Source organism: Onychomys torridus, chromosome 2 (genome assembly GCF_903995425.1).
Source record: "Onychomys torridus chromosome 2, mOncTor1.1, whole genome shotgun sequence".
Lineage (NCBI taxonomy): Eukaryota > Metazoa > Chordata > Mammalia > Rodentia > Cricetidae > Onychomys > Onychomys torridus.
In genome coordinates this window covers 6,748,107-6,763,858 of record NC_050444.1, presented here as the reverse complement: position 1 = coordinate 6,763,858, position 15,752 = coordinate 6,748,107, and positions in this window count along the sequence as shown.

The window sequence follows — 15,752 nt, the reverse complement described above, 5'->3', positions numbered from 1 at the left end:
CACACCACACACACATACACACACCACACCACACACACACTATACACCACACACACACTAACACCACACACATACACATACCACACCACACACACATACACTACACACACACACACACACACACACACACACACACTTACATACAATGGGAACTTGAAAATGAAATGTAATAAGATAAGGCTGTTACACTGAAGGAAATACTTCTTATACTAGAAAAGTTAATGGTAGTTCTTTGAGATTCAACATCAATTACTTTTTGTTAAAAATTTTTACAAAATTTAGACATTGGTTTTGGACTTAATGGTCCTAACTATAGATTATCTGCATTTTGTAAAGATTTTGTGATGTTGTCTATCTCTGCTTTGTTCAAGCAGGGTATTATTCTGCCTTGTTGTATATAAATAACCAATGTATCATTGAAGGTTTTGTTTATGATACTTAGTTGACATATATAAGGGATGAATTTCCTGCAACATATCAGTGAGACAAACTGATATGTACCTTAGTCTGTTGATACAAATGTATCTCACGTTGCAGCATCAATAGCATTAGGTGTCTGTGTGAACACGATGGGCTATTTCTAGGAAAACATTTATCATGGTATTGTGAAACAAAACTGACCTCACAAGTGATGTAACACATGAAGAGATGTAAAACATAGGGACCAAGGGGAGTTCAACAGAAAGTTCCTCAGCTCTCAAATAGTTTACTCAGCCACACAGACACAGCATATGCCTGGCAGTTTAAACATACCCCAATCCAAACAGGAAAAAAATGAATTTCAAACTCATTACACGAACTCAAAATTACCATGCTGCTAATACTAAACAAAAATGGCCGAAGAATAAAGAACACTTCAATTTTGCTGACGTACATATAGTTGTAAAAATTGAAACAATATACTCAGTTATTAAAAGTAGCTATAGTTAACCCTAAGGAAATAGAAACAGTCATTAAAAGTCTCCCAACCAAAAAAAGCCCAGGACCAGATGGTTTCAGTGCAGAATTCTACCAGATCTTCAAAGAAGACTTAATACCAATACTCTTTAAATTGATCCACACAATAGAAGCCAAAGGAATATTACCCATCTCTTTCTATGATTCAGAACTAATTTACATGCAGTCTGATCTTTGTTGTTTCTTTCTGACTAATGATATTTCATTTTTATGTTTTCAGCACACGGTCATTTGTGTATGAACTCACACACATAGCTTTCACTCAGTTGTGCTCACACTGTAACTCACATGTGGATGGTGGATGGGAATAGTTTACTAGAGTTCAATGCCTTTTTTCTACCATATTTCCCAGGAATTGAATTCAGACTTGTCGGCATGTACCTTTACTTGCTGAACCATCTACTAGTCCCTAATTTTTAAAAGTCTATTCATACCAATAGACTTCGACTTCCCTCTTGCAACACTTTATTTTGTAGATTCCACTGTTCTGTTATTTTTGTACATTTCAAGAATGCTGTGCTTTATTCCTACCACCATTTGTGTCCAAGAATTTTGGAACCCACTCCCAAATTCTTTAGCATCTCGTTGATTGTTCAGTATTTTATTTTTTAGCTTCCATGTGTTTGTACATTTTCTATACTTTATTTCTGTTCTATTTTGTATTTTTTATACTGTGATCTTATAAAAATAAAAGTTATTTCAATTTCAAAAAAAAAATTAAAATAAAAAAAAAAGTAGCTAAAGTTGCCGGGCAGTTGTGGCACACGCCTTTAATCCCAGCACTCAGGAGCAAGAACCTAGCAGATCTCTGTGAGTTTGAGGCCAGCCTGGTCTACAGAGCGAGATCCAGGAAAAGCACCAAAACTACACAGAGAAACCCTGTCCCCTGTCTCAAAAAAAAGAAAAAAACAACAACCAAAAAAAAGTAACTATAGTTTAATAGAATGATACACTTCAATGATTGAGACATTGCTGAAGAATAAATACAAGAATGAATCAAGCAAGTGTAATCAACTAACACTATTAATTATACCATTATAAAGAAAACATGTGTACCTTAGCAAATACAAAAGATCACTTTCTACAGGAATAATCCTAACCTCTTTGCTAATAAGTATATGGAAATACTTTATAAACTGATAAGGTATATTTGTATGAAATATATGAGAAAGAGTAAACAACAGAAAATTAGAAAAAGCTTTATTGGCCAGGCAGAGGTGGTGCATGCCTTTTGGGAGGCAGAGGCAGATGAATCTTTGTGAGTTCGAGGCCAGCCTGGTGTACAGAGTGAGATCCAGGAATGGAGCAAAGCTACACAGAGAAACCCTGTCTCAAAAAACCCAAAAAAAGAGAAAAAAAGAAAAGAAAAAGAAAAAGTATTATTGTCATGCTTGAGGACAGACCAAGACAAACCTCCTGCAAACCTCATTCTTAATCTGGTTCCATTACCCTTAAGAAATCAGCACATGACAGAAAAAGTGTCAGCAAATCTCTTCAGCATCTGCAGTGACTCAGAATCCTGCTTGACACCAAAGTATGATTTTTGTTTATTGTATTTTTAAGATCAGTGTCATTTCTCATATCAGTATAATTAATACATAAAAACAATATAAATAAACTTTCTGTTACAAAAACAAGTTTCTAAAGATATCTATGCAAAATGTTAAGAAATATATAAGGTCTGTTAAAAGAATAACATAAAACTTCATTTTAACAGTTATTATATAAAATTAACACATATAATTTATTAATCTAAATTTTAAAGGCAATGGATGCTCCCAGATTAGCTTTATTTACAGAATCACAGCTAATCCCACCCCTCAATATTGCCTTATAAAATATGATATGCTAAATTCGCAGCCTTATGAAGAGAAAAAAAACTGTGAATATTACAAAGAATATTTTGAAATATATCAAACTCAAAATTACATTAGTTAAAAGTGAATGTATTATTTAACTAATGTATTATTAGTTAAAAGTGAATGATTAAAATTCAGTTTTAAGTAGAAGAAAATCAAGAAATGGATTTGCCTAACTGTCCAATCTAGGTATTTGTTAATTTTTCATTTTAAATCTGTGAGTAAACTATTGATTATTCATAAAAATATCTTATAACCAACTATCCTTGGAGAGAAATAAGTTTTGATAGTTAGGTCATTACATATACAAGAAATAAAACTCACAGATACTAATAAGAATAAAATATAAAAAATTAGAAATAACAATTTAGAAGGGAGAAAAATGTATTAAGACAAATATCTACTTTGGAAATGACTGACTGTAAATCATGTTCTACAAGATATAATGAACAAACATAAAAGCTAATGAACTGAAAGAATATGCTCCATAAATACCTTTAATTCATATATATCACTATCATACCTCACAACAGGGATACACTCTGAGAAATTCACTAAGAGATATCATATATCAGCATTATAGGGTGTTCGTACACAAACCCAAATGGTGTGAGTCAATAGCTCAATGTGGGCCTGAAGCAGTCCACAGACACAGTGTGTGCTGTACACATGAGATACACACCTGCCAGTCCTACACAGCCTAAAGAGAACCCTAATAGGAAAAGTACTATCTAAAATTTTATTTAATATAAAATCAGCAATACTCATTGATTATCACTGTGTGCTGTGTATAGCTGTATTTGCTATACTTTTACATACCTTGCAGCACAATAGATTGTTGACACTAGCATCATGATGATTATGACAATAATAAATTGCACCATGATGTTCTGATGGTACTATGTCACTAGCAAAAGAAAATTGCGAACTCCATTTTAATCTGGTAGAGTCTCTATCTTCATGTGTCTATCACTGACTGGAACATTGCTATGAGATTTATGACTGTATGATGCAAAGTAGAAAATTGAATACAAGTTATGGGTAGGTAATTAATAAAAAGGAGATGAAATGTCTCATGAACATGTAAAATATTGCTGTCACTGCTAAGCCCAAGTGCAATTTTAAACACAGCAAGATTACAATCTTTCTCTACTAGATTGACAAATTTTTAAAGACTAATAATATCTGGTGTTGGCAAGAAAATGAGAAAACAGATATCTGCACTGCATTGCTCATGAGAGTATGAATTAGGATATCCTATTAGAATGCAGTTTGGTTAAGCTTATAATAAAACCAAGAATAAAAATCTTCAAGAAAAATGTGTATTTACACCCTAGAGCCACCTTTAACTTGTAAATCTATATAATTATTATTTATAAATTAAAAATAAAAATTAGAAGTGACATAAATGCATGCAGATATGGACTTGCTTACAGTAAGTACATATTTTAAACAGCAGACAGTGGCAGGCATAGGAAAATGACTGCATTTCCTTACCCATCCATCCTTTCATTCTAGAACACATGAGGGAGAGTAGGCAATGTGATGTGGCTACATTTATGACTTGTAACCTTTTTAAAGATTTATTTATTTATTATGTATACAGAAGAGGGTGCCAGATCTCATTACAGGTGGTTGTGAGCCACCATGTGGGTGCTGGGAATTGAACTCAGGACCTCTGGGAGAGCAGTCGGTGCTCTTAACCTCTGAGCCATCTCTCCAGCCCCGACTTGTAACCTTTTCAAAGGTGTAAATATTGAAATGAGAAATATTAGCAGCAGAGATTAAAGCAAATGGGGAAATAAAAGCAAAGCTCCAGGAGTATGTCTGATTAATTAAAAACTGTTTTCAAAAGTTTGTGCATTGAAGAGTGGGTTGGGAAAGGTTCCTGATGGAGTAAGATATGAGGAGAGAACTTGACTTATTTTAGTTACTTAGTTACTTTACATTTCTGTTATTTTCACATCATTGTGAGAGCTATTTTGTTACAGGATTAAAGAAAAAGGAAAAAAATGGACCAGCATCCAAACTTCTTCAAATAAAATAGACTCATTATTTTGGAAAATTCTGAAGGGAAATGGCTGAAGCTGGGTTTCTAAGCACTGGTCAAGAAAAAGAAATACTGGCCAATCTCTCAAGTGAAAATTAGCAATAGACTTAGCAAAGGCTGACACCACTGGTGTTCACTAAGCTTCACAATAGAATTGTATAATTCAGTGTGCAAAGGTTCTAACTAATACTCCAAACATACTAAACTTCATTTTGTTTATATGGAATCTTCCCTAAGTAAGGCCATTTAGTTAACTGGAGCTATTCTTTGTGAATTGAGACCCTGAGCTCTCCCTATTAATGGCATATCCCCAAATGGAGGCAGAAGTTGTTTTTGTAGTTGTAAAGGATCAGCACACTCAAGCCAGCCACAGAATAGAATGTCAAAGAAAACAGATGTTTTGTTTACTCCGACAAATCCTTTACCAAACCAGTTAAGTTTCCTCTGGGTGGTCATAATTCTAAGGGCAGAGTTTAATTTGACATATAAGAAGAAAGAAATATTGCAGCTTGAAAAGGAGAAAAATGGAACTCATTTTAACCAAAGAAGAAAGAGCAGGCTTAGGTGACTTCATGATTCACCCACTGTAAGCCAAGACTCTCTTCTCATGTGCTTCCATATAAATCAGACAGGAATACAGTCTTTTACTGCGTGCACCAAGAAGAAAATTGCTTAAAGTCAGCACTAGAAGAAGCTTGTGAAATAGGGGCATAGAGTTCAGTAGCAAGAAAGAGAGTGATTAAAATGCTTTTAAATAATATGAATCTAAACTAGAGTAAAAGGGTGTTGTCACTGACCCCTCTTTGGAGTCTTTGACAATCATTCAAGACTTTTCTGACACTTGCTTTGTTCATTTATTCAGTTAATTGAAAGAACCAGTGATTTTATTGGTAAAACAATTTGTCTGGGGCCACATGGCTGGGCTCCGGGAGACACTCATAGGTTATTACACATTTGCAGTATCTCTATATTTGTGTAGGTTTAGTGGATTTGGGGACATTGACATTAGCTCAAAGCAGGAAGAGAATTAGACTCCTTTGAGGGACTTAGACATGCTATTAGCCAGTTCTCCAGAGGAAAAGAATCACAATAATGATTTTTTGTTTGTTTTTGTTTTTCTCAAGACAGGATTTCTCTGGCTGTCCTGGAACTTGCTCTGTAGACTAGGCTGGTCTCAAATTCACAGAGATCCTACTGCCTTCTGAGTGCTGGGATTAGAGACATGCTCCACTACCACCCCACTATAATGAATATTTTTAAATGGATAGTTATTAGATTGGCCTGCATAGTATGATCTAGGAAGCCTAACAATGGCTTCTTCACACTGAAGGAATTGTGAATTCAGTAGCTGATCTAGCCATAGGACTGGGCACCTCGGCAGTGTTAGTCTGTTGCTGGAGGCCTAGAGGCTTCCTGAAGCACCACACTCTGAAGCAGCCAGATGCTGATGGCAGAAAAGGAATGCAGTAACCTAAGCAGCAGGAGCAAGAAGAGCAAGAGCAGCAGCAACACTTGCCAGAAAGGAGGTAAAGGGCAAAACCTCTTCTATCTGCGAGAGTCGAGCCACATTTAGGGTGGGCCTTCCCATTTCAAATAAACAACTCAAGAAATGTCTCTCATGGTTTGCCTAGGACCTTTACTCCTAGTTGCTTCTAGATCCAGTCAAACTGCCAACCAAGATTTCCCATCACAATTTTCATCCATGAACAAACCCTTATCTTTAGGTACTCTGTTACTCCTCAGATTGTGAAACAAAACTGTACAATAGCCTCTTAACTACAGAACGATGGTGCCTTTGTCCATGACTATGGAGCGGCTGTAGGAATTTCACCAGTTTGCTGGTTATGTTGCTGTGTCAGATGAGGACATATTTTCTAGTTTCTTTTCCCTCTACCCACTACAATAAAGCACCGTGACAGAGGTACCTGATGTTCCATTTGCATAAGAACAAGCCCTGGGAAATCTGCCTGATTCTGTTTGTGCAGAAGTGAAGATACACCTAGTACATGCAGCTTTGTGTTAGATAGTGTGGTGGTTTAAAAGAAAATGTTCCCCATGGGGAGTGGCACTAATAGAAGGTGTAGCCTTGTTGAAGGAGGTATATCCTTGTTGGAGGCAGTGTGTGACTGTAGGAGTGGGCTTTGAGTCTCCTTTGCTGAAGCTACACCCAGTGACAGAAACTTCCTGTTGCCTGTGGATCAAGATGTAGAACTCTCAGCGCCTTTTCCAGCACTGTCCCATGTCTGCATGCTGCCGTGTCCTGCCCTGATGATGATAAAGGACTAAATCTCTGAAACTGTAAGCCACCCCAATTAAATATTTTCGTTTATAAGAGTCACAGTGTCTTCACAGCAATAGAAACTCTAAGACAGATAGATAGATACATGACAATTTCTTCCTTTGTATTAGCCCTTCATCACATTATCCCAAAGTTCTTTTGAAAACCAGACATGAGAACTAAAGTCCAATAGGACATTATCTGGCTATTACATTTGTCTTAAGTTCTAGTGAGACAGCCTACTTGATGATCATCAGAAGTCAAAAAGAAACTCAACAGATGTGGCTAATCCTGGTCCTTCATTTAAAGCATGCCAGAAAATGTCTGTCCAAATGAAAGGGATTAAGTTGTCATGAATCTCTTACAATTATTCTATCACTTGCACAACACTGACAATTTCCTCCTTCAGTCTCTGAATAGAATATGTGTGTTTGAGGGAGACTTGTAACTTAACCAGTGAAGTCAGAGTCTTATAGTAAAGATCATTAATTTTTATATCTCAGACCCATCTGGTACAATGATATTTGCTAGATTCTTATTAAAATTATGTGTCTAAGTATAGACATGTACAAATTTATATTCATATAATTTATTTTTATATAAAAATATAAAGGATTAAGGAACACTTGGGGTAAACTATCAGACAACAGTGGGAAACACCTGACTGTTGTTCTCTCTTAAAAGCTTCCTTTGGAAAAAAAAAAAAAAGCTTCCTTTGTCTCTGGGCCATCTTTTCACCATGAAATTTTTGTTGCCTCCTATGGGAGAAAAGCCACAGCAACATCATGATCAGTTAATAATTTTAACAATTGTTTACAATCATATGCCAATCCAGATAGTTAATTACTACTTAAGTGTAATTATCTTAGACAATTACTTAGCTCAACTATGATGTTATTGTTTGGATGCCTAGAGGTAAAGCAAATAACTTGAGGGTGAAGGAATAAATAAAAAAGCATTGATGTCAAGTAAGAGTTCATAATATTAGAAAATACAAAGTATTTCCTCTTTAATCAAGAGGTCTATTCCTTCTGTATAAGACATGATAGTTTAAAGATGAGTGGGATGGGGTGAAGTACACATCCTGTTTATAGAAACGGCACAGAATGTTCTTGTACTGTCCTTTTGTTAGTGAGAATCCTCATTGTTGTGCTCAAAATGCCTGACAGACACAACTCAAGGGAGAGAGGCTTGTAAATGCAGAGATTCAACCCACAATCCTTGTCTCCATTGATTGTGGGATTGTGGGAAGACACAGAGCATAATGATGGAACCTTGTCAAGAAAGCTGTTCCTCTCAGGACAGACAGAAAGTGGAGAGAACACAGGGAGAGGTCATAGCAGTATGTAGCCACCCAGGACACACACTGTGAGGTCCCACAATGAGATCGTATTATGACTCCATCATAGGAGTAACCCACTCATTATGTCAGAGTCCTATGACATTACTTACTGTTGTGAGGTAATCTTTTTGTATACTGTGAAAATGTGTCTCTGCCAAGTCATCTTCTGATCAGTTTAATAAAGGAGCTAAATGGCCAATACCTAGGCAGGAAGGGGTCAGCAGAGCTTCTGGGAGGAGATAGGAATTCTGTATAGGAGAGAAGCAGGATTTGCCAGTAAGACATGTGGAAGTCGGACTTACAGTATGGAGGAGAGGGAACTAGCAACTTGGCAGAGTGTAGATTGATATAAACAGGTTAATTTAAGTTATAAGAGCTAGTTGGGAACAAGCCTAAACTAAGGCCAAGGTTTCATACTTAATAAAAAGTCTCCATGTCATTATTTGGGAACTGGCAGTCCAGAGAAAGTCCAATGATATCTTACTGACATGACAGTAATATAAAACCCAAGACAGAGGGATAGAAGTATTTACTAGCCTAGAATCAAGATGAAAGTTTTAATGAAGAACATCTATGTTTCAAGAAAGACAGGGTGAATTCTCAGAGAGAGAATCACACCTCTGAAAAGAAGTGGGTCTTTTTTTTTTTTTTTTTTTTTGAGCTGAGGATTGAACCCAAGGCCTTGCACTTGCTAGGCAAATGCTCTACCACTGAGCTAAATCCCCAACCCGAAGTGGGGTCATTTTTAACAGTTGAAGTCATTTAGTCTTTTAATGTGTGACATTTGTGTGGGATCACATTTAAATATATAATATGTGGGTATGTCATTATCTTGTTAAGTAGTAAGCTTTATAGTTTATCTGTTTATTCTTGTTAAAACTGTCCATTTGGGCTGAGGCACCATGGGTTGTTAGGAGAAGATATCACAGGTCACTGGGTATGCTGGCACCAAGCACTTAGGGTCTGATTGTAAAGGGCAGGAGATGTCTAATCTTGCATTTGGTCTTTTTGTCTGTACATTTATCCTCTGATGGATTGGTAACATCAAATCAATGACAAGGAATGGAAATTGTTTTTGTTCTGCAACTGCTTTGAAATGGAATGGGAATATGTAGTTGGAGAGCTTTATTTATTTTAACCAATCAGAGCAACATATTTGACATACAGAACATCCCACAGCACTTCCCCTTTTCTTCTTTTCAAAAAGCAAGGTTTTAACTTTTATATAGTAAAATTTCAAATAACAAAACAATTATTAAGCAAGAATTGCAGTTACAATATTAAAGAAGATATCCTATCTATCTTATATTTGTGAGTCTAAGGTTTTATATCTAACTTATCTTTTATCATAACTGAGAAAATTATAACTATCTAGTCTTCAACCACATCAAAGACCTCAGAAGGATATAATATTATCTGAGAACCAGGAGAAGGATGCAAGCAACTTTCGGGAGTCTTGTAGGGTAGACAAAGACATCTGGCAGCCTTGATAGTCACCTAGTGTTCCTTTGTAAAGTTGGGGCATTTGTCTTCAGCCCACTGGGCTAGAGTCTCTTGGTCACTTCTCTCAGTGTCCTGTAGGATGTCTGGCAGTTTCCTCTACAAAGCAGAAACCTGAAGGACAATTTTGTCAAGCAAAGTTCAATGGTCACCTTTTTATGGGTCCTGCATGTCCACTTGATCAAGCAGTCCAGGCAAGAACAGTTTCTTGCCCTAATGGCTATTTTTGCCAAGGTGAAGATAAACTCCATATGAAGTGTCTTCAATGCCCATCCTCCTCTCTGAAGTAAATTGGTGCTGTCAGGAACAGATATGTCTCACTGTCTAGAAAGTCTAAATTTTAAAAGTATTTTACATGCCATATTCTGTAGGTCTTTGAAGTATTTGAAGATTGCCTATCTATCTGAGATACCTCTATGTATATTTAGAAGACTTAACTAACATGGCTATGAGTATGATTATCATAGATGACTAATTATTAATCTATTTTTAATTATCCATTACAATTTAAAATGAGTTGCATAAGCATAATACCTCAAGTGAGAGTAGAAATATATATACAGTATACTGGCTCAGAGGTTTACCCTAAAGGACCACTCCATAATCCTAAAATTTTCTTTATGTCCCAATAAGATACAGCACCCCCCTCCAGCAGGAAGTAGTAAGAGAAACTACGCCCACATTCCCAAAATTATCAAGCTGGCTTTGGAGATGGAATTGGCTCACTCCTTCTCTAAACCCAGACATATTGCTAAAAAAAAGGTTAAGAGATTTTTGTGTCCCAAATCAGAAGAGCCCTCTGGTGTGGGACAGAAAAAAAACAATATTTTTATTTAAATCAGGTTGATTATAAATGTGATCTCTTTCTAAAGAAGAAAAGGGGATATGATATAGATATAATAGGAAGAAAGGGTAGATTAAGGAACTTACTTCTAAAGCGCAACAACTCATTTAAAATGTTTTATATTGGTATAGACTTTAGTCTATTGATACAAACTTAAAGTAAATTTTGTTATACTGTATGTATATTTCTACTTGTGTTTAAGGTAATTATGTTTGTATAGCTCATTTTAAATTGTAATGGATAATTAAAAATAGATTAATAATTAGTCATCTATGATAATCATACTCATAGCCATGTTAGTTAAGTCTTCTAAATATACATAGAGGTATCTCAGATAGATAGGCAATCTTCAAATACTTCAAAGACCTACAGAATATGGCATGTAAAATATTTTTAAAATTTAGACTTTCTAGACAGTGAGACATATCTGTCCTGGCAGCACCAATTTACTTCAGAGAGGAAGATGGGCATTAAAGACACTTAATGTAGAATTTATCTTCACCTTGGCAAAAATAGCCATTTGGGCAAGAAACTGGTCTTGCCTGGACTGCTTGATCAAGTGGACATGCAGGACCCATAAAAAGGTGACCACTGAACTTTGCTTGACAAAATGGTCCTTCAGGTTCCTGCTTCGCAGAGGAAACTGCCAGACATTCTACAGGACACTGAGAGAAGTGACCCAGAGACTCTAGCCCTGTGTGCTGAAGACAAATGCCCCAACTTTACAAAGGAACATTAGGTAACTGTCCAGGCTGCCAGCTGTCTCTGTCTACTCTTTCAAGACTCCTGAAAAATGCTTACATCCTTCTCCTGGTTCTCAGGTAATATTATATCCTTCTGAGGTCTTTGATGTGGTTGAAGACTAGATAGTTATAATTTCCTCAGTTATGATAAAAGATAAGATAGATATAAAACCTTAGACTCACAAATATAAGATAGATAGGAAATCTTCTTTAATATTGTAACTGTAATTCTTGCTTGACAATTGTTTTGTTATATGTAATTTTACTATGTAAAAGTTAAAACCGTCCTTAAAAAGAAAAGAAAAGGGGAAGTGCTGTGGATATTGCTCTGTGTAAATAAAGTTCTGATTGGCCAGTGGCCAGGCAGGAAGGATAGGCGGGACAAGAGAGAAGAGAATTCTGGGAAGTAAAAGGCTGGGGGAAGACACCGCCAGCCGCCGCCATGAGAAACAACATGTAAAGACACTGGTAAGCAACAAGCCATGTGGCAAAGTACAGATTAACAAAAATGGGTTAATTTAAGATAGAAAAAGTAGATAACAAGCAGCCTGCCACGGCCATACAGTTTATAAGCAATATAAGTTTCTGTATGCTTTCTTGGTTGGGTCTGAGCGACTGTGGGACTGGCGGGTAAGAGAGATTTGTCCTGACTGGGCCAGGCAGGAAAACTCTAACTACAATATATATACAGTATAACAAAATTAACTTCAAGTTTGTTACAATAGACTAAAATCTATACCAATATAAGACATTTTAAACAAGTTGTTGTTCTTTAAAAGTAAGTTCATTAATCTACCCTTTCATCCTATTATATCTATATCATATGCCCTTTTTTTTCTTTAGAAAGAGATCATATTTATAATCAACCTGCTTTAAATAAAAATATTGGTTTTTCTGTCCCACATCAGAGGGCTCTTCTGATTTGGGACATAGGAATCTCTTAATCTTTTCTTTTAGCAATATGACTGGGTTTAGAGAAGGAGTGAGCCAATTCCATCTCCAAAGCCAGCTTGATAATTTTGGGAAATTGGGCATAGTTTCTCTTACTACTTCCTGCTAGAGGGGGGCGCTATATCTTATGGGGATACAAAGAAAATTTTAGGATTATAGAGTAGTCTGTGAGGGTAAACCTCTGAGCCAGTTGACTTGAAACCATTCTGGATGTTGGATCATCTGGGCCATGGTGTCATCAGAGACCTTTCAGGGGGTCTTGGCTGATCAAACCTGATGTATCTTAATCTGGAACAAATCCATAGCCTCTGGCTTTATGTGGAAACAAAAGCATAGACTCTTTTCCAAAGCAACATATCCTTATATCCAAATTTTGAAGTCAAGGTACCTTTAAAATTTACATATTTGTTTAACTCAACAGCTTTTACAATCAAATCTTTTTCTGTAGTTAAAAATCCCAAAGACAACATAAACCAGATTCTCTGTGTAATATCCATCTTTGTAAGATTGAAACACCACTGTGGCTGCTGGTTCCGCCCACCTCAGCTTCCCAACATGGGGGTGGTACAGTTTACCGCCAGCTCTGGGTCTTGAGCCAAGTGTACTATCAACTATCAGAAGCAGTTCTATCAAAGCAGTGCATAGCCCAGGACCCCCCTCCTTTGTTTTTAACTAGTAAAGGCTAAATGCACCATGCAGCAGAGTAAAGTGCCTCTTGTAGATTCCTCATTCCCGCCACACTGCAGGTCAGACACACACGCCAGGAACCCACCATAGTAGCTCAACCACTAACTTGAGAGAGACAACTAGGAAGCTGTTTTTAGCTCCATTTTAGAATCTTTTTTCTCAGGTTTCAGGTGGAAACTCTTGCCAATACGTTGGGTGCTATTTGTAGTTGGAGAGCTTCTCTCCAGGTCCCACTAAGCCCCCACGGTCCAGTAGCCCACTTATAAAATAAACTTACAGACATTTATATTACTTAAACTGCTTGGCCATTAGCTCAGGCCTATCATTGTCTAGCTCCTACTCTTATATTTAGCCCATTTCTATTAATCTATACTTTGCCACGTGGCTTGTGGATTTCCAGTACCTTATATCTTTCTTGTCATGGTGGCAGCTGGCAGTGTCTTTTTGTCTCAGCCTTCATTTCCCAGAATTCTTTTCCTCCTCCTTGTCCCGCCTACCCTATTCTTCCTGCCTGGCTACTGGCCAATCAGTACTTTATTTATTTTAACCAATCAGAGCAACATATTTGACAAACAGAACATCCCACAGCAGGAATGTATGGGGAGAGTAAGGAGCTGTTTGGCATTCCTGATCTGTCATGTGGTTGTAGAACCATAGGCATAAAAGGTTTATATTGCATTTTGGAGAGGAGAGGAAATACTTACTGAAGGTGGTAGTAGAAGACAGTGACTCTACTTGGAGGTCAAGAGGTCATTGGTGGTGAGAAATAGGTGTTGGTGTTGATTTTAAAAGCTGATAGGAAAAAAAGGCTGTTATGTATTGACATGGGCCTTTGCCCTGTAATAATCTAAGAAGTTCTCCCCAAAGGCTACACAGAAGTTTTGGTAGAAAGGCTTCAGGGTTAGGATCTCACAGTAAGGTAATGGAATTTAAGTTTGACATGCTTTTATAGCAAGTTTTACAGTTTATAAAAGACAAGTCTGATACTCAGTCATATTTTTTATCATGAGTGCCAGGGTTTCATGTTGAACATTTTGAAGACTTGGGAAGACACTTAATGTCAACCATGTTTATTAATTTATAACCTTGACTATAAAGCAAAGAATGATTTCAAGAAGTAATTTGGCATTGCAGAGATTGACTGTAGCCCATTGGATGAAAAAAAAAAAGTAAGAAAATGCTGGAGGTAGACACAGTGCTGTAGAACATCAGAGAACAAATGAAACAAAACACCCTGAGATGGAGGGAATGAGAAGAGTGGGGAGGAGGATAAGGTGGAGCCACTTTGAAACATTCAGCACCAAATCTCTTCCACTCAGTCCTACTGAGCCTTCTTCCTTCAGCCCAGGGCCCGAGAAGCTTCCTTCCTCTGCGTTTTTTGTCTCCCCTACTCTTTCTCTTCCACTGCACTCAGATGTTGAGAGGCATAACACAGTGCAGAACGCAGGGGAAACAGAAGCTAAGGACTGATGCTCAGGTTGCCTCCTTGCAGGGTCTTAGTGAAATTCCAGCACTAAACTCCAAAGCTCCAGTCAACCCTTTTCCTTACAGTTATGTTATCAATCAGTTCCATTAACTGCCCTTCCCATCAGGCTGAGGGTGACTAGAAATTCCCACCCTTAATAGAGGGGGTAGGGATTTCCCATTCCTTGAAGGCCTGGCCACATGTTTCAATGAATTCTTTGCAAGCATTTAACTTCTCATTCTATGTAGGCTGACTTTTCGTTGATGGTTTACATGAACCAAAATGTAGATGTTGGGGGAACAAGAAACAGCTAGCTGAGTAGGCAGAATGGAAACCAGTAGAATGTTACAGCCCACAAATCAGGTGGGTGATGTCAAGAAAAGGGAGTATTGTAATCTGAAATGATGTTGGGAAATCAAAGATAAGAATCAAGAGTCATCATCAGATCTAGCAACATGTAGGAAATTTTCCAGAGCATTTTCAGTGGAGTGAGGGCCAATGACAGTGGACAACTCAAGGTCAGATGAATCATCTGCTTGAATCTGCCTTTACAGCAGGAGCTCACTGGGACTCTGCCCTGAAATTCTCTATTTCCACCATTTGCTCAGTTGTCAGTTTTGTGTCCCAACTCTACTTTTTCACACACTTACCAGATACAAATAGGAAAGCTTAGAGATGTGACAGCATGCTTGTAAACTGATGCAAAATTGCCTAAAGAATGAGCGGCATGGGTGTCATTCAGTGGTTAAATTACTTGACTATAGCACCTCATGAACCTAGGTTACATGCTTACAACTAGAAACAAATTTTGTGTAATACAACACTGATTTGGGGAAATAAATAAATATATTAAGCTATATTTGTATAAATTGGCAACATGACTGCTCTGTGGTATGTTTAAAGGGAAGATTTTTATTGAAGATATGAGACAGAGAATGACAAGAGGCATCCGGAAGAGTCCAGAGCAGAGAGAGAAATAAGCAGAGTGAACATGGCCAGCAGACTGGACATAGTAATCGAAATAAAAATTTACAAAACAAAGACAATATATTGAAAGTTGCAAAACAGAAGGACCT